Raw genomic sequence first — 24,975 nt, 5'->3', positions numbered from 1 at the left:
CCCCCGCAACTTTCCGTGCTTTGTTCTCCCGCTGGAAATGATTTACGGAAGCGTCTTGGACAGGGTCTCCGCCAGGCGGCAAGAGCCCAGCGCTGAGATGTGTTACGTTCTCATCTACCCATCAATTATGGATGGAAACAAATAAGGAAGAGTCAATTTTGCATGAGCCCCTTCTCCGGCGGCTAGAGGCATCCGCAGCCGGGAGGGAGCCGCCGCGCGCGTCGGCAGCCGCTGGCAAGGGGGATGGTGAGGAGAAGGTAGGGAAACTTTTATTTCCCGTCTTGACAGCGGTGGTGTTTGTTCCTAGTCTGCAGAAACTGATACTGCAGCTGCCTTGGGTAATTTGGAAGGGCTTAAAGCTTCCTCTATCATGTATAACTCTTGGATTGAAATAAAGGTCATAAGGACTTGAAGGTGTGGATGAGAACTGGGTTTGGAAATTTTTTGCCGTATAGACTCTTGGGACCATTGCTGTCAGGTGATTCTTTAAATCCCGAACTTGAGAAGAGCTAAATGCCAAGGAGCTAGAGAGGAGTGAGGTAGCAGTGTTAGAGAAACAGAGTAATACTCTCCGTTTCGAGGTGACCAGTCACTAACCAACCGAAGTTCCAGCATCCCAACCTCTCACCGCGTTCAGCTGGGAGATTCACACAGAAGGATTATTATAGACATACAGACTTTGTAAACAGTCATTGGCCGTTATGTCCATTGCTATGGACGACTGCTTTCCCTTAAAAATAACCGTAGTGTTTCCAGTTACTTGGGAGAAGAAATGACTGGGACAGTTTTCCCAAGAACTTCTGGATCCTAAGAATTTAAATCTGCAGTAAAATGTTGCTTTTTAAGGATTATCCTTCCTTCTACTTGATATTTGGGCCAGTAAAGTGGATTCTTTTATTCAAGGCTGAAGTCCGAGGGAAAGGTTTAACATTTTTCTAATCTGCTTTGGTCTCCCCTCCCTGCCCAGAATTGGACAGATACTTGTTTGGAGAAATTTTTCAAGGTTTCTTTCTTGTAGAATTGAGAAATCTTATCCCAGACAGCTCGAGGTGAGGATTTTACTGTTCTTTTGGTGGTTTAACAATAGGTTTTGATGCTGGCTTATTCATGTGGTTGAAAAATCCCCTCCCTCTCTTTGGTATCTAACTCAAGAAATTAAGTTGTGTGTAGTCATGTTTAATGTAGTAAGTGACAGGCATATTCTGTCAGGATGGTGAGTACTATACAGACATTTACCCTGGCTCAGATAAATAGAAATTGCTAAGTAAGTTCTGAGATGTAAGCCTATGTTACCATGAACTTAAACATCTTTAAGTAAATAAACTGTAGCCCAACCATAACTTGAGTTTTGTATTTTATAGTTAGTGTCTGCTTTGATTTAGGTCCCTGGATTGCTCCCTTAGAAAGACAGTTAAGTCAAAAAATCCCTGAGATTTCCAAATGTGTTGTTTAGCAGACTGTTTTTTTCCAGTGGTATATTTGGTGAGATTTTAACAGCCAGCACCTAGTTCCGACTGGATTCTAGTTGTTACCTGTCTTTGTTTCTATGAGGGATGCTACATAGGTGAACTTTTTTTTTTTGAGAAACATTTCTGTGATTCAGGACAATGTGCCAGGATTATTGTGGCTTCTCCTTCACCAAACAGCTTGTTAACTTGACTTTGATTTAGATTTGTGGGCATTCTGCCCTTGTCCTCTTTTATTTATTTATTAGTTACTTATTTATTTTGAAGTCCTCTAATAGCACCATCTGGCCTTGTCTCCCCTCATTTGATGGATTTGAAAGATGGTTGTGACGTTAACTGTAGAGTGGGGGTTACTTACTTAGAAACCCAGTGGACGTCAGTTCACTCGCTGCTTGCTAAACAGGAAGGATCTGTCCAGTACCTGTTCTGGGGTAAGTAGGCCCCTGAATCCTGTGTGGTGATTTCTGTTTCTTTAAAGCACACAAGCAAAGTAAGCAGGAATCAGAGCTTGGATTCGCGAAGATACCCATAATTGTTAAGGACTTATTGAAACTGGAGAAGTTCTTCACTTCTTGCTGCTCCATCATAATAAACCTTGGTAATTAGCTTAGTCATTGTTCTTGCATTTGAGTTTCACTAAGTTACAAAGAGTGAAAAATGCATCTGAAATAGGGTCATTTTTCACCCTTCTGATGCATTTTATGCAGAGTTAAGAGCCTGGCTAAATGCCTAACCATTATTGGTGTAGGAGTAGGAGGTGAACGCTTTCCTTAGCATATTGCAAGATAAAATATTACCTTTTATTTCAATTAATAGACTTTAAGCTTGCCCATTCTAGATTCATTCCTAGAGGAAGAAAGAGGCACTTGGGGTATGCAAGGCAGTCAGCATTTATAGAGTCCCTGTCGTTTGCAAGGAGCTATGCTAGCCAGTGTTCCAACATCACATGAGGCAGACGTGTTTCTCTACGTTAAACTTAGTAAGAATCTAAAGAAACAGAGAATGGCAAAACTGGATCATTTGGCAAGAAATGTAAATCTGCATCTTTTTCTGAAGCATGTTATTTCATCCTAAAGGTTTTAAGGCAAGATTGTCCATACCAGATATTTACAAGGGGCCAATCTTCCTGCCTTCAACAGTAATAATGCAATGTACTAGTAGTGTAATTCACATGTTGGAACTGTCAATGGAGCTGGAGATCTCGCTGTCAGTAGCTCCTGTGAATGGAGACTTAGCATTAAAATCTACCAAAGCCAGTGTCTTAGGTTGCAGCTTATTTTGTGAACAGCTGCCAACTTCCAGTTGGGGGAAAAAAGTGTGTTTTGATTTATTCCCATGACACGTGGTGAGAATGGAAATCATATAACTATATTAAGCATATCGTAACCTTTTCAGTTACGGTGGCTATTGTCAGGCTGACTTTTTCTCCTCAGACCTGACAGCATGGCAGTGCAGCTGATAAGTGATTCTGCTTCCATTCATCCCAACAGGAAAACAAGGAAATGTTCTTACTTTGAAAAGCAACTGTTTATGTAACCAAGAGCAATCAAATCAGTGCTCCACATAGGTACCACATGAGGTATACCTATTTCTCAAACTTTTCTTTTCTATTAAGCTTTTGTTAACTCACCCAGATTAGCATTTTAACAACCCTGAAGTGAACTTCTGCCATTCTCTCTACTTGGACACAGTATGTAGATCATCCATCATTCTGTCCTTGGCTACAACAGGCTGCTGGCTCCATCACCATTTGGAGCTACACAGAATCCATCCGACTGTGAACAACACAGCTGGCTATAGCAATTTTTTCTTCCACACCACTGGCAGCATTGTCTGGCTGTGGTAACTAAAGTTAACACCCAGAACAGGAAGTTTCCATTGTTTGCCAACCTGTGCTGTGCCCCTCACCCACTTTAGGGGCGGTTGAGGCGGGGGGACCTGCAGAAAGACCCTGCTGGCTTGCCCGTGGCCTGTTCCACTTAAGAGGAGGCTTGCCTCAACCTTACAGGACTCACAGGAAAGCCTCTTCAGACTTGATACAATTAAATCACCAGAATTACAGAATTAGAAAGAGTCATTCAGTCATCACTCATCCTAGACCTTTAAAACTCAGTCTACCGAAAAGGGGAAGAAAAGAATGAAATGCCTTTAGCTGGTGATCCCGAATGACTGAAACAGAAAAAGACCCTGTCTGGTTGTTTGAAGAAGTGAACACATCATTGTTTTATCTTTTATCACAAAGAACATGTAATGGACCTAATTATCTGAGACCCAAGCCTAATGGAACACAGTGCATTCTATAACTTTTTTTTTCTCTTCCTTTTATTCAGTTAAGATACCTGTTACAGTAGCCTTTGCTTATTAAAGCGAGAATGGCATGAATTAGGTGGACATGTTTGTAAGGTTATGTTGCCAAGCTTTTAAAAGAAAAAGATTTTATAAGTACTGCTTTTGGAGTTTGATATAGGAAGGGGAAAAGACCCTGATGCTGGGAAAGATTGCAGGCAGGAGGAGAAGGGAACGACAAAGGATGAGATGGTTGGATGACATCATCGACTCAATGGACATGAGTTTGAGTAAACTCAGGGAGTTGGCAATGGACAGGGAGGCCTGGCGTGCTGCAGTTCATGGGGTCGCAAAGAGTCAGACACAACTGAGCGACTGAATTGATAGGAAGGGGAGAGGGTCTCATAATTTGGTGGGAGCTAGTCTTCTCACCTCTTTTTCTAATGTTTACTAATGAAATCAGCTACAAGATACCTGGGATGATGTGACGATGATGGTGGAGAAGAAAGAGGAGAAAGCAGCGACCTTGACAACGATCACTTATCATTAGTCTGCTTACTAATTTCTAGGTACTACGCTAAGATCTTTATCTTAATTATGTCCTGTAACACTCAGACAGCTGGGATGGTTAAGGCGGGTTCTGTTATTATCACTGCTTTATCAAAAAAGCAGAAAAAGAAACTCAAGCACCTGAGAAGTCAGGTCATTGTCCTGAGATCATAGAGCAGAGAAGTAGTGGAGTAAGGATTTGAACTCAGGTCTGCCTGACATCTCAGCCCACCGTGCCATCACTGCACTGAGTTGTTTTGAGGAATCCGGACCCCCAGGCAATTTTCCAACTCCTTGATTCTTCTGACATTCTTTTTCAATAAAAGAGTTCTATTTTGAGGGAAATCTTTGCATTGATTGAAATGATACGTGCAGAATATGTATGCTCTTAACTTTTGGCCTTTCTCTGAACGAAACTGTATTGACACACTCTTCTTCATTTTAATTCCTGTTAGGCAAATAATTATGATATACCCTTCTTTCCAAGTGTCCTAGGGTAGCATCTTCTCCCACCATTTTTTCCCTGTTAGGTTTTCCTGTCCAAAATTGCATGGCACAGGACAAATGGCAATATTCATCACTCTACCAAAAAGTGCTTCTGCATCAGAGTGCGATTGACATTCATTTCCCTGATCTTGGCAGGTGAAGATCCATTATGTATCTTTGTCCCATTTCCCAGGAGTATTTATGGGCCCCATCAGCAAAGACAGTGAGAGCTGCAGCTGTTCAAGCTTTAGTGGCATGACGATGAAAAGTGTATTACTGAAATTTGACTGCATATTATACTATAATATACACTTTTCTTCCTTATAGCTGAGGGAGAATCCTTTTACCTCTGTGAGTAATCAGATATGTTGTTTGAGAAATCATCACCCATGCGTCAGTACTTTTGGTTGATCTTTTTGATTCAGGATTCCTATAGGAGGGAAAAAAAACAAATACACATTACCACTACCTATAGTGCTGAAATTTAAGGTTTTCAACATTTATTTATGGAAAGGCAATACGGGTTTTAAAAAGTCCAATATGTTGGTACATGTATAAAAAGTCCTTGGGAAGATCTGCAATTACTTAGCCTATTATTGGAGTCTGTATTCAAAAATAAAGTCAGGAGTTTCTACTCAGGCGAGGAACTGGCACATATGAACCAGAGCAGATGAAGCTCTTTGAGAAAATAACACTTCCATTCCCAGGAGCCAGCTGTCAGTAGACCAGGGACGCAGACTCCCCCAGCACCTACATTGGTCAGGGCCTCCTTTGTCATTAGAAGGGTCTCTAGAAACACTTTTTGGTCTGCAGAGTTGTCTACATATATCAGTAAGTCCCCAAACCTCCCCTGGGTAATTGGTAGATCAAGTAAATGTATTTTTAAAAGCTATTGAAGAAGAAGGAGGAGAGATAGAAAAAGGAGGGATAAAGAATGTTGCAGTTGCTTCTGTTTTTGTCATTGCTGGGGTAACCATTTGTTCATACAGCTAATTTTTACCAAGTGTCTACTCCGTACAAGGAGGTGCCAGGGTGGGGAAACAGTTCAAAGAGGAACTGACATGGATCCAGAGCTCAAGGCTCTTACTGAGTGGTGTATTGAAGACGAGGTAAACACACAGCCAAAATAAAATGGCCAGTGTCTTAAGTGCCAGAACACACACGGATCTATGGAAATTGAGAGCAGTGAGAAGTTATTTCTGGCTAGGGTGGTCAGGGAAGGCTTTGTGGAGCGCTGATATTTGAGCTGGTCCTTGAACTAGGTAGGATTTGGACAGGTGGACACTGAGGCGCAGTAGGCGAGGTGCTGAGAGGGAGGGCATTCCAGGCATAGAGAACAGCTTAGGCAAAGGCCCAGGGGTGGGGGCGGGGGGTCTAGCTCACTTGTCCTCTTCTGAGTCCTGACCTAGACTTGCGTTTCAGGTGTGAAGAAGCAGTTTGCCATGCAAATCCACAAATATTTACTGAGTGTCTCTGGTCTACTGTACTGAGCCGATCAGCAGATGGCCCTGCAGCTTAAGCCATCAGAATGGATGGGATCAATCTTGGGATGATTCAGGAGTTTGCTTCGTGATCAGAGCTAAAACCCCCACATCAATTGCCAACTGGTTCAGTGTTACACAGGGCATGGCAAAGGATCACGTGGTTTGCCTCATATTACCCTGCAAGCCGGTTGCCCCCACAGAGGGGTTTATAAGACTCAGACTAGAAGGTTGCTGCATCATGGGCTTCAGCTTTTTGCTTTAACTTGAAAAGACTAGGTGTAGACTCTTAACAAAGAACAGGTTGCACATGTAGATAGGGGTTTGGAGAGGATGTGGAGACAGGAAGTGGAAGAGAGAGAGCAGCAACTTGTTGAAACTGTGAGAAAAGCATGAGTTGGACTCCAGGTGCTCCTTCGACTGCAGGCCCCAGGAGCTTAGACTGTTTTATTTAGCCCTGTAACTTAGCAGAGTGTGTGACACATAGTATACATGTTGCAAATATTGTAGTAAACATGTTAATTGCATCTTAACTTCTTATTCAATCGTAGTTATAATCTATCATGCCTGCTGAACTGTGCAAGCAATGGGGTTGGAACTCTGGCAACCTTCTCCTGATAGAACAAGTGAAACAGCAGCAGCAAACAATGTGCAGTTACTGATGTAATACTTCCCCTTGGAAGACCCATCCTTGAGGGACCCTGGGGTCTAGCATCCCTTCCTGAGTCTGAGCTTTGAGGATAACTCACCCCCCATTAGTGGCTCCCCCCATCCTGCCTTCCCAACTCTCTTACCTTCTCCCTGCTTCCCCCCATGCCCATCCCTCCTCTATGTGGGGCTGTTTGGGTATGAGGATTCCCACGCCATTATTAACCCCTTGAGTTACCATAAATTGTAATCAATCCACAGTTACATTAAACAGTGGAGGTGATAAGCTTTCTGGGCTTCCCTGGTGGCTCAGTGGTAAAGAATTCACCTAACAATGCCGGAGACATGGGTTCAGTCGTCCCCTGGGTTGGGAAGATCACTTGGAGAAGGGAATGGCCACCCATTCCAGTATTTTGTCTGGGAAATTGCATGGATAGAGGATGGCAGGCTATAGTCCACAGGGCTGCAAAGAGTTGGACACGGCTGAGCGTCTAAACAACATAAGCTTTCTGAGAGGAAATACCAGAAGTTCTCAGTAGTATAAGCACGAGAACACATACTAAAGGAAAAGTAAAATGAAAACAATTACATTAAGGGATGATTAAGCCAATTGTTTGGCCAAGAAATGCTCCAGTGGTTCAATTTTCCTTGGTATATTTAAGTCTTTTATAAGTTAACGGTTACATGACAGTCTGAGAGCAGATTCTTAGTCTGAAGAATCACTGCCAATGAAAGATCAATCAGAAATGATAAGAGGTCGGTGGGGGAAGAGGGTTAAGCATATACAAATTCAGTATTAGGAACTTTTCAGGAATATTCCAGTGACCTAAAGCAGAGAACCTGTTGGATTTAATAATTAGTCTGGCTCCTACCCAATTACTTTCTGAAGTGAAGGGCGTGCCGCCTCCCCTTGCATAGAACACAGTTGCCTTCCAGACAAAACCTAAAATAAACCGTCCTGGCTCAACTTGCCTAATAATAACAGCTAGCCCTCACCGTATGCTTACCGGGTGCTATGGCACTGTGCCTGGTACTTTACGTATATTATCTGATTTAATCCTCATGCTACCCCTGAGAGTGGAGGATGGATGAGTAGCTAACTCAGTGTTTATTAAGTGCTTACTGTGCGCTTGATACTCTTTTAAGTGAATATATTAAATCTTCTGGTCAGAATTCTTTGAGGTGGGTGCTACTGTTATTATTCCTGTTGCACAGGAGAAAACAGGGATGGGAGATTAAGTAATTTTACCAGGGTCAGACAACTAATGAGTACTAGAACCAGGGGACTTGGGCCCGTGAGAAGCAACTTAGTACGGTGGTTAAGGACATGAACTCTGGCACCAGCTTACTGGGGTGTGAGTCCTGGCTATGTGATCAATAAACTGTGTGATTTTGTGCAAATTACTTAACCTCTCTGAGCCTTAGTTTCATGACATGAAAGGTGGACGATGGTGAGTGGTAGCCACCTGGTGGGGTGTTTGTGAGACGTAAATGAATTAATATTTGAACGGCACTACTTGGCCTGTAGTGCGTACTATGTTTATCTCAGTGTCTGTTAAGTAAAAGTAAATGCAGTCTGGCTCCAAGGCCCATGCTTTCAGCCCTTATACTATGCAGTCTTTTCACATGTGGTTCTGTCATATCTCTTTGACTGATATATAGACCTTGAAGCCAGTTTTACAACCAGCTCTCCTCCACCCCCACACACTACGCTTGCCACACATTCAGCCAGACTGGAGAGGGGAATGTGGCAGGGGAGCTCCAAGGCCCTTGAGATGTACCCAGACCTTGATGCCTAGTTGCCTAGCCCTGACCCAGATAGCAGCCATTTCAGATCCATGATGTCAGAAATCTGGCTCCACGGATGGTTGGGCTGAAGGACAAAATGTAGGTAATTGGCATGTGTTCTATGCTGTTTGCCCTCTAGGCCAATTAAAGCCTGAATAACATCATGGAAAATCAGGCCCATTGCTGTCATCACCCACATCTTTGATCTCTACCAGTGGTCCTCAAACTTTAAAATTGATCAGAATCACCTAGGGCTACATGCAGATTCCCAGGGCCCCAGCACCAGTGGGTCTGTGTTGTTGGGTCTGGCATGAGGTCCCAGTGTTAGCATTTTCAGCAAACTCCTCAAGTGACTCACATTCTATGGTACCTTGACCACAAATTGGGAAATGATGCTCTGATGTAGCCAGGGTTTCTCAAACTTCAGAGCACCTGCAGTTTGCCCAGCATCTTGTAACATTCAGATTCCCATCCAAGCAAGGTGCTAGACATCAAGACTAGTGTTGGCAGGGCACTGGGTAGTAGGTCGCAAACCTCTTGCCCACAACACAGGGAGAATACATATGAGCCAAAGGCAACCCGGCCAGCTCATGAAAGAGTGAAAAGAGTAATAAAATCTCAAAGCTGAAGAGACTTTTTTTTCTTAGTTTGCAAAGGATCCTCCCGGTGAGCAGAAATTAAGAGAGAAAAGGGCACTCACTCACTTCTGCTGACTGGTGTATATCATTTCATAAATGGAGTCCTGGTCCAGTATTCGTAGCAACAGTCTTTGATTTAATGATAAACTGAGATAAGGGTAATCAAACTTCATGCTTCAGGGCATCAGGTGATTGCCTGCTGCGGTCAGGATGAAATCTTTTCCCTTGTGCTTTGCACAATTGACTAGATGCATTTGAGACAGGCCGCAGGCTGCGCTTGCAAGAGCTGGGGCAGGAGGTGTGGGCAAAAAACGCCGCTGGATGAGACCACGTGGGAAATGGCCTTGTGTGGGATGAACAACCCCATCATCATTTGGCCTTATCATTTTTGTTTCATTTTAAGATTCTCCATACCCTCTGTGTATATTTCTATAAACCACATGATGAAATCGGCAGCTTGCTGTGTCTGGAATGACTCAGACTCCCAACTTTGGCCAGTAGTGGGCTCTCTGAGTGACCTAGGGAAAGCACTGTCCCCCTCGGAAAATCGGCAGCTTGCTGTGTCTGGAATGACTCAGACTCCCAACTTTGGCCAATAGTGGGCTCTCTGAGTGACCTAGGGAAAGCACTGTCCCCCTCGGAAAATCGGCAGCTTGCTGTGTCTGGAATGACTCAGACTCCCAACTTTGGCCAATAGTGGGCTCTCTGAGTGACCTAGGGAAAGCACTGTCCCCCTCGGAAAATCGGCAGCTTGCTGTGTCTGGAATGACTCAGACTCCCAACTTTGGCCAATAGTGGGCTCTCTGAGTGACCTAGGGAAAGCACTGTCCCCCTCGGAAAATCGGCAGCTTGCTGTGTCTGGAATGACTCAGACTCCCAACTTTGGCCAATAGTGGGCTCTCTGAGTGACCTAGGGAAAGCACTGTCCCCCTCGGAAAATCGGCAGCTTGCTGTGTCTGGAATGACTCAGACTCCCAACTTTGGCCAATAGTGGGCTCTCTGAGTGACCTAAGGAAAGCACTGTCCCCCTCGGAGGCTCTGGCTCCTCATCTGTGGACTCACAGTTAAAATGAGCATCACACAAGACAGTGTTGATAAAAGGGCTTCATAAAAACCAAAGTGCCACTCAAATGCAAGGGATCATTATGATACAATGAATTATACTTTATGGAATCACCATTTAAATCACCATTTATCACAATCATAATATAGCCATCTCATCTCTATGTAATGATATCATACATAATGACAGTGAACATTTATTGAGTTCTTTGTTTCTGCCAAGCAGAACGAAGTTCTATTTACATTTACATTCTCTTATTTAATCCTCACGTCAGCCCTTTGGGGCACATATTTTTTTTTTACTCCCATTTTTTAGATAAGGGCACAGATGCTCCAGGAGCATCAGTTAGTTTCCTGTTGCTGTTGTAACAAATTACTACAAACTTAGATGTCTAAACAACAGGGATTTGACCTGACAGTTCTGGAGGTTTGAAATCCCAAATGGGCTTCACTGAGCCAAAGTCGAGGTGTCAGCAAGGCTGTGTTCTTTCCAGAGGCTCAAGGGAAAAATTCATTTCCTTCCCTTTTCCAGCTTTTTAGTAGGCTACCTGGTTTTCTTTGCTGTGGCCCCTTTCTCCAAACTCAAAGTTAGCCATCCTATAACTCTGACTTCTGCTTCCATAGTCATGACTCCTTGGATTCTCCTGCCTTCCTCTTCCACCTTTTAAGGACCCTTGTGATTACATTGGGTCCACCCATGTAATCCAGGATAAATCCACCTATTTTAAGATCCCTTACTTAATCACATATGCAAAGTTCCTCTTTCCATATATTATAGTATATTCACAGATTCTCAGGATTGGGCATGGACATCTTTGGAGATGAATGGGAACGTTATTCTGTCCACTACAATTATGTACCTGCTAGGAGCACAGTGGCAGAGTCAGAATTCATGCCTAAACCTGTCTGACTCCAAACCCCGTAATGTCAAACCACTCACAATAAAATCTTGATTCATTCAGTGAAAGAAATAAAATCATAGAATGTAAGTAGTGAGGAGGGCCATGTTACTTTTATAATATCAGTTGGGGGCTTTTAAATCATTATAATAGTAACAATAAAAATATTAACCTTATTGGTCTTCATGTCCTACTTTGTCCTAGGCATTCTATATGCAGTCATTCACTTTTTTCTTAGGAGGGTGAATATTATTTACCTGAATAACTGAATTGAAGGGTTCCTAAATCCAGCTGTCTTTCATGGGGTGACTAAACAAAGAAGGAATGGGGGACCATTTTGGAGGACTATGCTGCTGCTACTAAGTCACTTCAGTCGTGTCCAACTCTGTGTGACCCCATAGACGGCAGCCCACCAGGCTCCCCCGTCCCTGGGATTCTCCAGGCAAGAACACTGGAGTGGGTTGCCATTTCCTTCTCCAGTGCGTGAAAGTGAAAAGTGAAAGTGAAGTCGCTCAGTTGTGTCCGACTCTTCGAGACCCCATGGACGGCAGCCTACCAGGCTCCTCCACCCATGGGATTTTCCAGGCAAGAGTACTGGAGTGGGGTGCCATTGCCTTCTCCATTGGAGGACTATACAAAGTGTTTTAATGAAGTTACTGGTTCAGCAAAGGATGGTTGATCAAAGGTGATGGAGATAACCAGGCTCTCCTTTGCCGGCTCTGACATTGTCTCTTGGCCAGTCGGATATGGTTCCTCAGGTGACAGTCACCCCGCCCACTCACAGCCAAGACCATCTCCAATTTATGAGGCTTTCGTGTCCTCAGAGGTCAATCAGGAAATCAGATGCTGTGTTTGATAGGAAGTGTGGGAAGTTATCAGAGATCTCTCCCTCACTCTTTCCTTGTCCTCTCTTCTTCTCTGCCACACACTTAATAGCTAATTTGTGAGGCTTAATGTAATTTTAAAGTTCAAAACATGGTCCCGTCACTGAAAAGGCCATCTGAGCAGTTTAAAAAGGAGAGGACAGAGCTGGGAATCTGGAAACCTGGCCTGGCATCACTATTAGCCAACCAGCTATCTCTGGACAAAGCCCTGGCCTTCTGTGGCCCTAGTGCTCTCATTAGAACAAAGTGAGGTTGGGATGGGCATCAAAGAGAATCTAAATGATTTCCAAGTTTCTTTCTAGTAGTAGCATTCCTTAATGTTATATTTATCTTTGTATTTTAATTGCCACATAGTATCACATCTACTGGTGATTTCAAAAAATATGAACCCACCTCATGAATGTGCATATAACCATCTGTACAAAGACACACACACACACAAATAGCCCCGCTTCTCAAATTTATTATTGCCATTTACATTTTATAACACTTTGCCCTTTTCTTTCAAGATCACTTAAAACTTCATTGCTGCTAATATAGTTTTTATACTCAATTTTCAGAAATATATAGATAATATTTTCAGTTAGCAGTAATTGCACCTCATTCAGCTCTCAGGGGTTGATACGCTACCATGGCACAATTTCCCTGTAATTTTCAGTTACATCCCTGAAGAGCCATTCCCCATGGAACACGTAGGACAGGCAGGGAAAATGAGTTTCAAAGTAGAGAGGCCAAGCCTGATTGGTAGAAGGCTATTGCGTCTAGTGTTGTAGAAATGTGTGGGGCTACATCTAAGGTCAGGGAGAAAAAGGATACCTTGACTGATTTGCAGAGTCTTCTACACGAAATATAGAAAGTGCATGGTAGTCTCAATACAGCAAATTTGCCATCTTTGATTTAAATTTTTTTGAGACATTTAGTCCCTTGGACTGCAAGGAGATCCAACCAGTCCATTCTGAAGGAGATCAACTCTGCGATTTCTTTGGAAGGAATGATGCTAAAGCTGAAACTCCAGTACTTCGGCCATCTCATGCAAAGAGTTGACTCATTGGAAAAGACTCTGATGCTGGGAGGGATTGGGGGCAGGAGGAGAAGGGGATGACAGAGGATGAAATGGCTGGATGGCATCACTGACTTGATGGACATGAGTCTGAGTGAACTTCGGGAGTCGGTGATGGACAGGGAGGCCTGGCGTGCTGCGCTTCATGGGGTCGCAAAGAGTTGGACACGACTGAGTGACTGAACTGAACTGAACTGAGACATTTATCTCCCTTAAAACACTCATACGTGCATGCTAAGTTGCTTCAGTTGTGTCCGACTCTTTGCGACCCCATGGACTAGAAATCCATCAGGCTTCTCTGTCCATGGGATTCTCCAGGCAAGAACGCTGGAGTCGGTTACCATGCCCTCCTGCAGATGATCTCTACCCAGGGATCGAACCCAAGTCTCTTACATCTCCTGCACTGGCAGGCACGTTCTTTATCACTAGCACCACCTGGAAGCCATCCTCATTAATGATCTCTGTATAGGTTGACGAGTATTTAGAGCAGATGCCATCTGGCGCCATGTCTCAGAACAGAGCTTGAATTATCTGACCTGTGAGAAGGCAAATAAGTAACTCAGTGGATAAGTAAACTTGGTAATGATTACTTTTGCCAGTTCTTTCCATTTTCTTTGTTGTTGTTGTACAGTGACTAAGTTGTGACCAACTCTTTGCAACCCCATGGGCTGCAGCACGCCAGGCTTCCCTGTCCTTCACCATCTCCCGGAGTTTGCTCAAATTCATGTCCATTGAGTTGGTGATGCCATCTACCATCTCGTCCTCTGTCGTCCCCTTCTCCTCCTGCCCTAAATCTTTCCCAGCATCAGGGTATTTTCCAAAGAGTCGGCAGTCTTGGACAGAGAATGGGACCGCTACGATCAGCTTACATGGAGGAGACTGGTTTATTATTGAAAACATGTACAAAATCAGCATTTTGTTACAAACTATTTTCAACTGAACAAGAACAGAATTTGTATTTATACGTTGTTATATATGCATGTTGTATACACCCCGTGTAACATTACATAAACATGTTCATGAGGGCTTACAAGCTAGAAAACTTTGGCATTTGGCCAGAAATATTTTTCTGCCATTATGAAAAAATTTTGCATCCCTGGAACAGCACTTTCATTTAATTAGGCAGTTTAAAAATGTAAAAACTATGACATTGGTGGGCAATGCTACAAAAAAGTGGACAGGATATATCAAATGAATTTGCCCTCATATTTTTTTTTCTTTTTTTTTTCTTTTTTTTTTCTTCCCTATGGCTTGTTTTAAATGAGACGTAAGATACCCCTGCCAGATTTACACTTTGAAACATCATAATAAATACAAGCCATAATTATGAAGCCACTTCTATCTGGAGAGGTAGAGACAGAAACATTAACTCTCTTCTCTTCAGTTCTGAGACAAATGTGAGTCTGTCATCATGAATGTTACCCACATTTTTGCCTTTCTGTCCCTTAATGAAATATATTGCAGACTACCTGAGTGGAAATCTCAGCCTGGCGAAGTCTTCCTTCACTCTGAGTATAGAGTTCAGCCTCTTTTCCTGTTACAGTAATGCAGTGAATCAGATCCTAAAGTCCCATAAAAGATAGGTGAGGAGGCTTCTCCTTTACCTGTCTTTATCCAAATTTGCAATAAGCTATAAAATTAACCACCTAGATTTTCAATATCAGAAATTGCTACTTTCAGGATTTTATGACTGCATTTTTGCTCACCAAAGTGAAACTTCACTCAGCCCTTATCAGATAAAAGTCTCATTCCTTAAAGGCAGGCCGTAGCCCTTGCTCTGCTGTTTTGTGTATAGCCAACCTTCCAAAGAACTATTAGTCTTCAGGAGTCCAAACGGTCCTAAAGGCAAATTCTGTCTGATGTGCCACTCGACCTCTTGGAACCTTGTTTTCCTCACTGGAAAATCAGGATAATATATCTCCTTCATTCACGGTTTGATGTTTTGAGGTCTTTCTAAAGGAGAAATATATGCAAAGCACTGAGCATGGTATCTGACATAATAAAACTCAACAAATTGTTGTGTTGTTATTATTACTACTGTTTTCAAATCAGGGATGCTTGGCAATATATGAAATACTCGCATCTGAAGTATTTTGTAGTTCTGCACATGGATAGGCTCTGTAAAATATATCTGGATAGCTACTTCTAAACACAAAGAGAAAAAGAACATAAGAGCAGTTCTGCTAAGAAGCTGGCATTTCTTGAGCACATAAAAGTATTGTAACACTACCACATGTAAAGCTCGCTGCTCACATTTTGGACATGGTACTGGCAACTTACTTACGCTGGAGCTAGGAAATTTTGTGTGTTGTGAAGTATTTTCAGATTATGAATTTTGTCACTTAAATAATGGACCAAGTTCTCAGGGTGACTTACTGTATTAACTCAACCTGTCCCTGGGTCTGAGGTGTAATTTTCTAGCTGCATTCTTTCATCATTCACCTACACATTCATTCACTTATCCACGTGATAGATCATTTTTGAGCTTATTCAGTGTTCAAAGAGATGTTCTTCCCCTTGGCCTTCAAAGAGTCACAGTTTAGTAAGTGCTGACATAACTGCAGCCAGGATCAGTTTCATGGATGTGTTACTTGTGCAGTCACACTTGGCCCCATGCCTAGAATGTGCTGCTCTAGCCATCTTGAAATTCTTAATAATTTTTGAATAAGGAGCCCCCGTTTTCATTTTGCACTGGTCCCTGCTTATCATGTAGCCTTGCCTGATTGCTCCTTTTTACCAATGTCATTTATTCTGTAGCATCTGAGTAGATAGACATGAGTTGGAAAGAGGCATGTTTTCTGGCTCTGCACACTCAGGCAAGGCACATAATTTCCCTGGGTTCTCTCAGTTGTAAGTTGAGGCAGAATAGATGTGGTGTTCAGGGCCACTGCTAGTAATCTGCACACTACAAGAGAGTATAAGACTTGAGTGTCAAATGATGTCAGGCCTGAGTTTGGGTTATAACTGGGGGGACTAGACTGTCAAAATTATGGTATGGGGATTATATGAGATCAAAAAAAAAGTAGAAGTCAGGACTCTTCTTGAGAAGTTGAGCTGTATAGCTAAAACTTTTGACCTCTAGACTAGGCCTACATGCTGTATGGTGATTTTATAACATAGAATCAAATTGATTCAGCACTGGAATTATTCTGCTCATTTCATTTGGATCTGTTCTTTCCTCTCTATAGATTTTATGCTGATATCCCAGAGGAGATGTAACTCACTCCAGGACTTTTGCCACGCTTAGAAAAAAAATCTATATCTGAGACTTTAAAACTCTAATATACAAATATTGGCATCCTTGAGAGTTCTCTAATATACTGCCCCAGTTTTGTATATTACAAGGTGATAAACTATTTAGCCAGCCCACTGGCATGGGCCACTGACCAGTCAAAACAGACCCCACAGTGTGGTGCCAAGTGAATGCTGCTTCTGGGTCTATTCTGTGTAGTCTTTTCTTTAACATTTTTATTGGAGCATAGTTGCTTTACAATGTTGTATTAGTTTCTACTGTACAGGAAAGTGAACCAGCTATATGCATACTATGTCCCCTCTTTTTTTATTTCCTTCCCATTTAGGTCACGCAGAGCACTGAGTAGAGTTCCCTGAGCTATGCAGCAGGTCCTCATTAGTCATCTATTTTATACGTAGTATCAATAGTGTATGTATGTCCATCCCAGCCTCCCAATTCATCCCACCCTCCCCTTTCCCCCTTGGTATCCACACATTTGTTCTCTAAGCCTGTGTCTCTATTTCTGCTTTGTACCTAAGATCGTCTCTACCAGTTTCTCTCAGATTCCACATATATGCATTAATGTACGATGTTTGTTTTTCTCTTTCTGACTCACTTCACTCTGATGACAGTCTCTAAGTCCATCCATGTGTGTGTGCTAAGTCACTTTGGTGGTGTCTGACTCTTTGTGACCACATGAACTATAGCTCACCAGGCTCCTCTCTTGATGGGATTCTCCAGGCAAGAATACTGAAGTGGGTTGCTGTGGCTCCTCCAGGGGGTCTTCCCAACCCAGGGATCACACGCGTGTCTCTAATGCGCCTCCTGCGTTGGCAGGCAGGTTCTTTACCGCTAGTGCCACCTGGGAAGCCCAGGGCCATCCGTGTCTCTACAAATGACCCAATTTCTGAGTAGTCTTAAACTTAGTTTTAACTTTCAAAAAAGGTGCCCCTCTACTCATGGTGGCCCAAATATCTAGTTCTGTGGCGACCCAGTCTCTCCAAGGTTCAAGAAAGAGGCACCACCAATGAATCTGCATTTACTCTGTGTGAGAACCATAATTTTTCTGGTTCAGTCATTATGACACTTCAGAACACTTGCAAATTCTGTATTAAAACTTATAGCTGTTGAATGGGAAGCATGGATTTCAGGTATACTCAGGTTTTTTATCAAGTTGAGGTACCAACTTGATAAGTAAATACATATTAAATAAAGACTATCAAAGAAAAACAACTTTAATTGAGATGTAGCAATTATCATTTTTAGATAGATCTTCATTTCTGCCTGGAGCCACCTTCCACTTGAGCAGATTTTAGATCACAAGAGAATTTGGTGCTCCAAGTATCTCTCATCACCCACCTAAACATTTACATCATTTAAGTGGACCTTTTCCACTTTACAAACATGTTGTTGGCCTGTTTAAATACAGAGATGGGAGGCTGTTCTGTAATGTGAAAGCCCACAAATATCTCCAGTGTAAGCCACAGTACCACGAGCCAATTAAAATCAAAGTCTTGATGCTACAGACTTCATCACTTAAATATTAAGCAATTTTTACTTTGACACTGAACAAGAGGTGTTAATGTAGATTCTTTTAAACAACTCGATTTAAGGTGTGTATATGAGAGAAAGAATAGTAATCTTTTCGACTTTTGAGAGCTGGAAGTATCATCTCTTTTGGCCTCCTAAAAGTTACTCAGTTTAGGAGTTGTTTATTCATTTATTTTAATTTAATTTAACCTCATTTAATTTTAGTTTATCTTGGTAGAGAACATCTTGACTTCTGCCTGTTTTATTGTGTATGTGCAATAAGATGCTTAACTTAGGAGCCTTGGAACCAAATGGGAGTTTATACTTTAGCTCCCAAGACTTTTCTTGAGCCCCTAATGACTGGCTGACTGATGTGTTTACATTATATTAGTGTTGAGTGGGCTGATTCAAAAAGGGCTACAGACAGAGCTGATGTCTGACTTGTTGTTGCTCTAATACCTAGAAGCAGAATTATGGGATTATCTTTCTGTACTATGGAATTTATTTTATGACTAAGAAAAATGGCTCAATGCGACCAAATTCTGAAATGGATTCAGTGTTCCTGCAGCCATTTATCTTTTAAAGTAAATTATAAACTGCTCTGCTTGGACATTAGCTTAGGAAAATGTATATTTAATGTTTGGCTACACACACAAATAAAAGTATGTTTAATGCTTAGAATGGCACTTATGTGGCTCATGGTGAAGTAGGCTGATGACCCCAGCAAGAAGGCTGGCAGAGAAGTCATCCTTACTTCTTGCCACTCCGCTCACCGGGCTCTAAGAGGACGTTTGAAATTTGAGTGAGCCAGGTCTTTCTTCTGCATTTTCCTGTGCGTGTTTTTAGGATAGAGAAAGGAGACCTTAAAGCCAATGTTTAAACAACCAGGGTGAAAATGGGTTTGGCTTTAAATATCCAAGGACACAATTGCAACCAGTTATTCTTTTGCTTTTACTGGCATGCATTTGATCACTGAGAAGTCTAAACCAGGTTTTCTTTCTCCTATGTGACTAGAATTCTTAATTTTTAATGCAAAAGACAAACACCATCTTACTAGCACCAGGAGAACAGCAGTGATTTTGAATTGGGATGTATCTTTGTGAAAATCAGATTAAAGTTCACTTTAAAAGTAGAAACTGTTGTTGCTGGTTTTATTTTAGCACTTTATATTTTGGAAACCTAGGAAAGAAAAAACTGAAGGTTAAAAGTGGGGGAGGGGGGCGCAGTGGCGCAGGGTGGGAAGCAAAGCCAAAATTATGATATGCTAACTTAACTGAAATCTCTGAATTACCTCCGTTTTCTTTTATTAGATGGCCAGAGTGTAAAAATGATATATAAAATTATAGAGGACTTATTTTCTAAGACATTATCATCTAAAATAATGTTTTAAGAGACAGATTCCATAGGATCCAAGTATTTGTTCTTGGCTTTGGTCAACAGGTCAATAATTGCCTTCATCAGGAAAATGTTTAGCTTATTTGGGTTGGAGAGTGATTTTATATTTTTAATGGATCATCGCTCAATCTCTCCTTTTATAGTGTTAAAAGTATTATTCTTAAAAGGGAAAAATCCTAAAATAGCTCATTTTGCCTTTATTCCCTTTTAACATTTGTCAATATGTATCTCTGTTTTTATAGAGTTGTAATTAATGAACATATAATTTTACACTCTGATTTCCCCATTTGGTATCACATCATAAACTAAGGATTACTGGTCTTCATTATTATCATCTTAGTGGTCGCATGATATTCCATGAGCCTGGTATAATGTACTTTTATTTTTACTACTTCTCCATGTTAAATAAGCATCTTCCTTGTTCTTCTTTAGATCTTTTGCTTAGGATAAAGTATAAGAAGTAAAAATCACTGAATCAGGGTTCGTATTGTTAGCATCATGGATGGGAGCATGTGTGTACACGCTGACAAACTGTTTTCTAAATGTTGTAATTTTTTTTACCCTGCCATGTGTAATATATCAATTAATTCCAATTAACATTATTATCCTTCAGAAAAAAGACATGTATTTGCCTTTTGTAAAAGGTACCTTGTTGATTTAATTTGCATTCCTGATTATTAACAAGAAGCCTGATGTTTTTTTAGAAACTGAGACAAGACCTTTTAGGAACAAGTTTAGTCCTGCTGACACCTAGACAGTCTGAAGGCTGGGAATTGTGTTAGCATCTACATTCTGACCAGCAGCTTCCTGTGTCTCTACCATATACTCAGCTCTGACAGCTAATTTCAGTCTTCAGCTGGACCAAGAGGAGAAAGCAAAACAAAGCAGTATTTCAGGCCCCAGCGAGTACCTTAAAGGATCTAGGAAAGAATTCTCCCCAAAACATGCAGTATATCAATTATCTAGCTTCATTAGAGACCATTGCAAAACTGAGTGTTTAAAATAATTGCAATCATTCATCTGACTCAAAAATCTACAATTTGAGCATAACTCAGCACTGCTCCACTTTAAATCAAGTAGGGTGACTCAATTATGAGCTGGAGGATCCATTTCACAATTGGCCCACTCATGTGGGAAGCCCACGTGGTTGCCTATAAGCTGGGAGATCAACTAGGGCTGAGCCTTAGACTAACCCACAGTCTAGTCTCTCTCTACATGGGCCTCTTCATGAAGGCCTGATTTTAAACAGAATGGGCTCTCTCATACTATGGGTGTGTGTGTGTGTGTGTGTGCATTCAGTCACATCTGACTCTTTGCAACCCCATGGACTGTAGTCCACCAGACTCTGTCATGGAATTTTCCAGGCAAGAATACTGAAGTGGGATACCATTTCCTACTCCAGGGGATGGTCCCAACCCAGGGATGGAACCTGAGTCTTTTGTGTCTCCTGCTTTGGAGGGCAGATTTTTTTTTTACCACTAGTGCCACCTGGGAAGCCCCATACTATGGTGGCTGGGTTGAAAAAGTATCTGAAGAAACAGAAATTGGAAGCTGCCTACTCATTACCTTCTGGACCCACAGGTGACAAAACATCAGTTGCACCATATTCTTCTCTATTCAGGCAAGTCATATCCTAGACTCAAAGGAGGGATCTGTATACCCACTTCTAAATGGGAATGGTAGATGATATCTGGGGACCATGTTTTTGAGAGGCTAAGAATCTAAATAATTGAAACGTCATAGTCTGGGAGGTATTATAGCATTGATCTCTACCCTTGCTTTCTAGAATACTCCAGGAATGAGTTCTCCAATTGTTTAACTCACCTTTCCCACAGCAGGGAATTCAGTCATTGAGTTGTGTCTCTTCACTGACTTTTCCACAAGCAGCATTCCTTCCATTCCCCAGCCTTCCCTAGGAAGCCAGGTCTCGGGGCTTTTAATCATCTGTGTCATGGCTCTTTTCTTCTAAGACAGATATTAGAAGTGGGCCTGAATATGTGATGCATCTCAAAAAAAAAAAAAACAACTTTAAGTATATTTGGTGCATTTACACCAGTAAAATGTTTAGCATCTGATGTGCTGGCAGATTCCAAGAGAGAATTTAGAACATAGAAGACACTGAAATCACCAGAGGTGGTCTTCAGGAAAGATTAGATTATCACAGGGCAGGGAACACAGAAACAGAGTTATGTCGATAACGATACTAACAGCAATAACCGTAATAGCTAAGACCACTTATTTGCCTGCACACTTTTCAAGGTTTTCTGAATATTAAGCCTGTAACCTTTAAACAGTCCTTTAAGATAGTCTACTTGTTCTCTATTTTTTACAGGTACAAGGCAAAGTAGGTTTTCCAAGGTCACATAGCTAATGGGTGGTAGAACCAGAATATCCTTAAACCCCATTTCCTCAGTGAATTGTATGAGGGTGTTTATTCTCAGGCACAGTGAGAAGATGGGCTGTTGACTCATGGCTCCTTCTGTGGGCTTCATATTGACCCTCTTTTTCCAGCCGTTTCTCAGGGTTGAGATGGAGTATGGATAAGAGTTTCCTCTCTGCTGTTCTCTTACTGGTCAGTGATGATAGAAAAGAAAAGAAGTAGATGAGCCTTCAGAGGCGCAGACTTTCCTTCTTACGTGCTCCCTGCCACATCCATGCTGCCCGGCCTGCTGGACATTTCCAGGAAGGGATTCTCAAGGAAAGCTTTCTTTAACCCTGGAGACCCAGGAGCAGAGGGACCTGGTGGGCTTTCCACCCTCAGTTTGTGTCCACATGGGAGGAGCACCTGAACAAGAAGGTTCCCTGATTTTGGAGGTGGGTCCCCATTGCACCCCTGCCCTGTCACCTCGCCCCCCACCCCACACACACACCAGAAGCAGCTTGAAGACTCTGATGCTGGGTCAGAGATGGTAAGGAAGAGGCCCCGGCCACTTCAAAAGGGGAGGTAGGAAGAAGAGGTGGAAACCAACTCCCAAGGCTTAGGGAGACAGGATCTTTGCTCACTTCCTGCATGAAAGTCCTCTTATTATTTTGTTGTTTCATAAAATCTTGTATTTATTTATTTGTCTGCTGCAGTTACCTGCTAGGTCATTAGACTAGAAGAAGACATGAATGCTGTTTACATCTTCAAATAACAGTAATAAAAGCAAGCTAAAAATATGACTATGCTTTTCTTAATAAATTAAAAAGGCCCCTTTCTTTTCTCCTTTCCATTTCTTCTGCATTATATTTTTCTGATGTCGTGATTAAGACCACAGACATTGGAGTCCAACTGACTTAAGCCCTGCTATTTAGTTTTGTGACCTGAGGCAGATTACCTTTTTATTTTCTTATCTAAAAATTTGGGAAAATAGCACCAGCTTCCTAAGGAGTGTTTATTAGCACAGTGCCTAGTATTTCCTTAGCATTCAACCATGGCTTGTTATGCTCAGAATCTTCTCCACTTTTCCAGTTTCTAACATGTGCACGTTACTCGGAACTCCAGGTATGTCCCATGAAAATAAAAGAGGAGTATGTTACTAGGCAAGCCCTGCTCTCTTAGAGAAGTGGGCATGGGAAATATTTCATGTAGTGGCCCGTGAACTTATTTCCACTAAGAAGTCTCAGATCCTGCCTTCCAGGAACTCACTCTCATTAGAAAGACAAACTCGTAGATGGTCAGTGCAACCTCCTACCATGGTCAACCCACAGTCAAAATGGATGGAATGTTGCAAAAAGAAACAGAAAAGGGTTCAAACTGGTGAAAAGTCCTAAGGAATGAGTAGGAACTTGCCATCAGAGAAGTCATGGAAACGGTCCCTGGTCCAGAGAACAGCAGGAGACGAGAGTCGGCAGCCCATCAGGGCCCTCAACTTGTAGAGTAGCTGCATCCAGGGAAGGAAGGAAGGGAAGGGGAAGGGGAAGTCACTCAGTCGTGTCTGACTCTTTGCGACCCCATGGACTGTAGCCCACCAGGCTCCTCCGTCCATGGGATTTTCCAGGCGAGAGTACTGGAGTGGGTTGCCATTTCCTTCTCCAGGGGATCTTCCCCACCCAGGAATCGAACCTGGGTCTCCTGCATCATAGGGAGACACTTTACCATCTGAGCCACCAGGGAAGTCAGGGAAACAGGAAGGTTAATAATACTCATCTGAACCAAAGCAGAAGCAATGTCAGTGTACCGTGCTGTTGCAGACTGGAACTAAATAAAGCACTGATAATAACACTACTACTTCACACGTATGGCACCTTTACAATCTACAGAGTATTTTTACGCTCACTTTCTCACTTGTCCCTTTAAAAAACCATGGTGAGTTAGTCAGCAGTGATGCTTCCTTATCTCACCTCCATAGAAGCACTGGGCCGGCCTAAGAGCGTGGGAGGCTGAAGAATCTGACACGTGTGAGTGGTAACCTTGCCCTGGGATCCCTCTGCTCCTCTGGCCTCCATTTCTTCTCCCTTGGGCAGGCTGGATGCTGCAAAAGACACAGTAAGCAGAGAAGGCATAAAGGATCACTCAAGACAGAGCTTAGGGCCTGGGAACTTTGGACTAGGGCACCTCTGAAAGGAATGCCCCCACCTCCCTTGGCTTGTGGGTCATGCCTGTTGGTGGTTGCTGCTCCTTGATTTCCTGCCACCCTGAGGGCTGTCTGGGACCTTAGCATGTAAAGCATGACAGAGGCAGCTCTCCGTCCCCCAGCTTGGTGTAGACACAACTTTGGAGGAAATTATGAGGTCCCTCCTGACTTTCTTCTCCAAGTACCACTTACCAGGTCTCTGCTAAATCTCCTTGTAAGCCCACTTTTGTCCCTGTATCCTTTATACAAAAGACCTCCAACCCTCCATCTCCCCTGAATTTTTAATCTTTCCTTTTTATCAAGGAGCTGTTAGTTTGTGATAAGCGTGGATGGTAAAAAGGAACGCCAGCCACACTTTTCCCTCCAAAGGTAAGCAGGCTAATTTCAACAGTGTTCAGCCTGTTTGGATGAATAAAGCATCAATTATTTTTCTATACCTCCCCAGGATGCTGCCTGGGACAGCGGTAGAACTGTGGGCCCCAGGTCCAAGGCATTAATCATTAAAGGAAATAGGTCAGAGAATATTGCTGGAACATTATTGAAAGTCCTGCATATCTATCCCAGCAATAGTAAGATCAGTGGAAGTCCCAGTCTTACTGTGGTCAGATCTAAGAGACCACCTTCCCCACATACTGTAACATCGTTCAGTGTTGCTGTGTATCTGTTACTTGGTGACGGGGGGTAACCTATTGCTAGCAGTTCACCATGAGTGGGAAAAGTGCTCTTCCCAGATTTTGTAAGTTTTCTTTTTTTCTTCAAAAGATACAGAGTTGCATCTATCAACTCATCTAATCAATAAACATTAAAAAAAAAAAAACCTATATGGTACTGATGAGCCTATTTGCAGGGCAGGACTAGAGATGCAGACTTGGCCGTAGTGAGGAAAGCGGAGGATGGGACCAATTGGGAGAGTGGTATTGACAGTATACAATACCATGTGTGAAACAGATAGCTAGTGGAGAGCTGCTGTATAGCCCAGGGAGCTCAGCTCAGTGCTCTGCGATGACCTAGAGGG

The 24,975-nt window shown here is 42.4% G+C and overlaps 1 protein-coding gene and 1 non-coding gene across 9 annotated transcripts in view; one reads left to right on the top strand and one right to left on the bottom strand.

Annotated features, from left to right (window-relative positions):
• SEMA6D (sema domain, transmembrane domain (TM), and cytoplasmic domain, (semaphorin) 6D) overlaps positions 1-24,975 on the top strand; it is a 58,049-nt gene continuing 33,074 nt past the window's right edge. For 6 of the 8 annotated variants that reach the window (XM_010839551.1, XM_010839554.1, XM_010839550.1 and 3 more), the window contains exon 1: positions 7-257. The gene's annotated coding sequence lies outside the window, so the exon portion shown is untranslated. The other 2 variants (XM_010839549.1, XM_010839547.1) reach the window with 2 other exon arrangements.
• Positions 23,429-23,500, bottom strand: TRNAH-AUG. Its single transcript has one exon. It is a non-coding gene; the product is annotated as a tRNA-His (tRNA).

Source organism: Bison bison, unplaced genomic scaffold (genome assembly GCF_000754665.1).
Source record: "Bison bison bison isolate TAMUID 2011002044 unplaced genomic scaffold, Bison_UMD1.0 scf7180017864118, whole genome shotgun sequence".
Classification (NCBI taxonomy): domain Eukaryota; kingdom Metazoa; phylum Chordata; class Mammalia; order Artiodactyla; family Bovidae; genus Bison; species Bison bison.
This window is presented reverse-complemented; position numbering and strand designations above follow the sequence as displayed.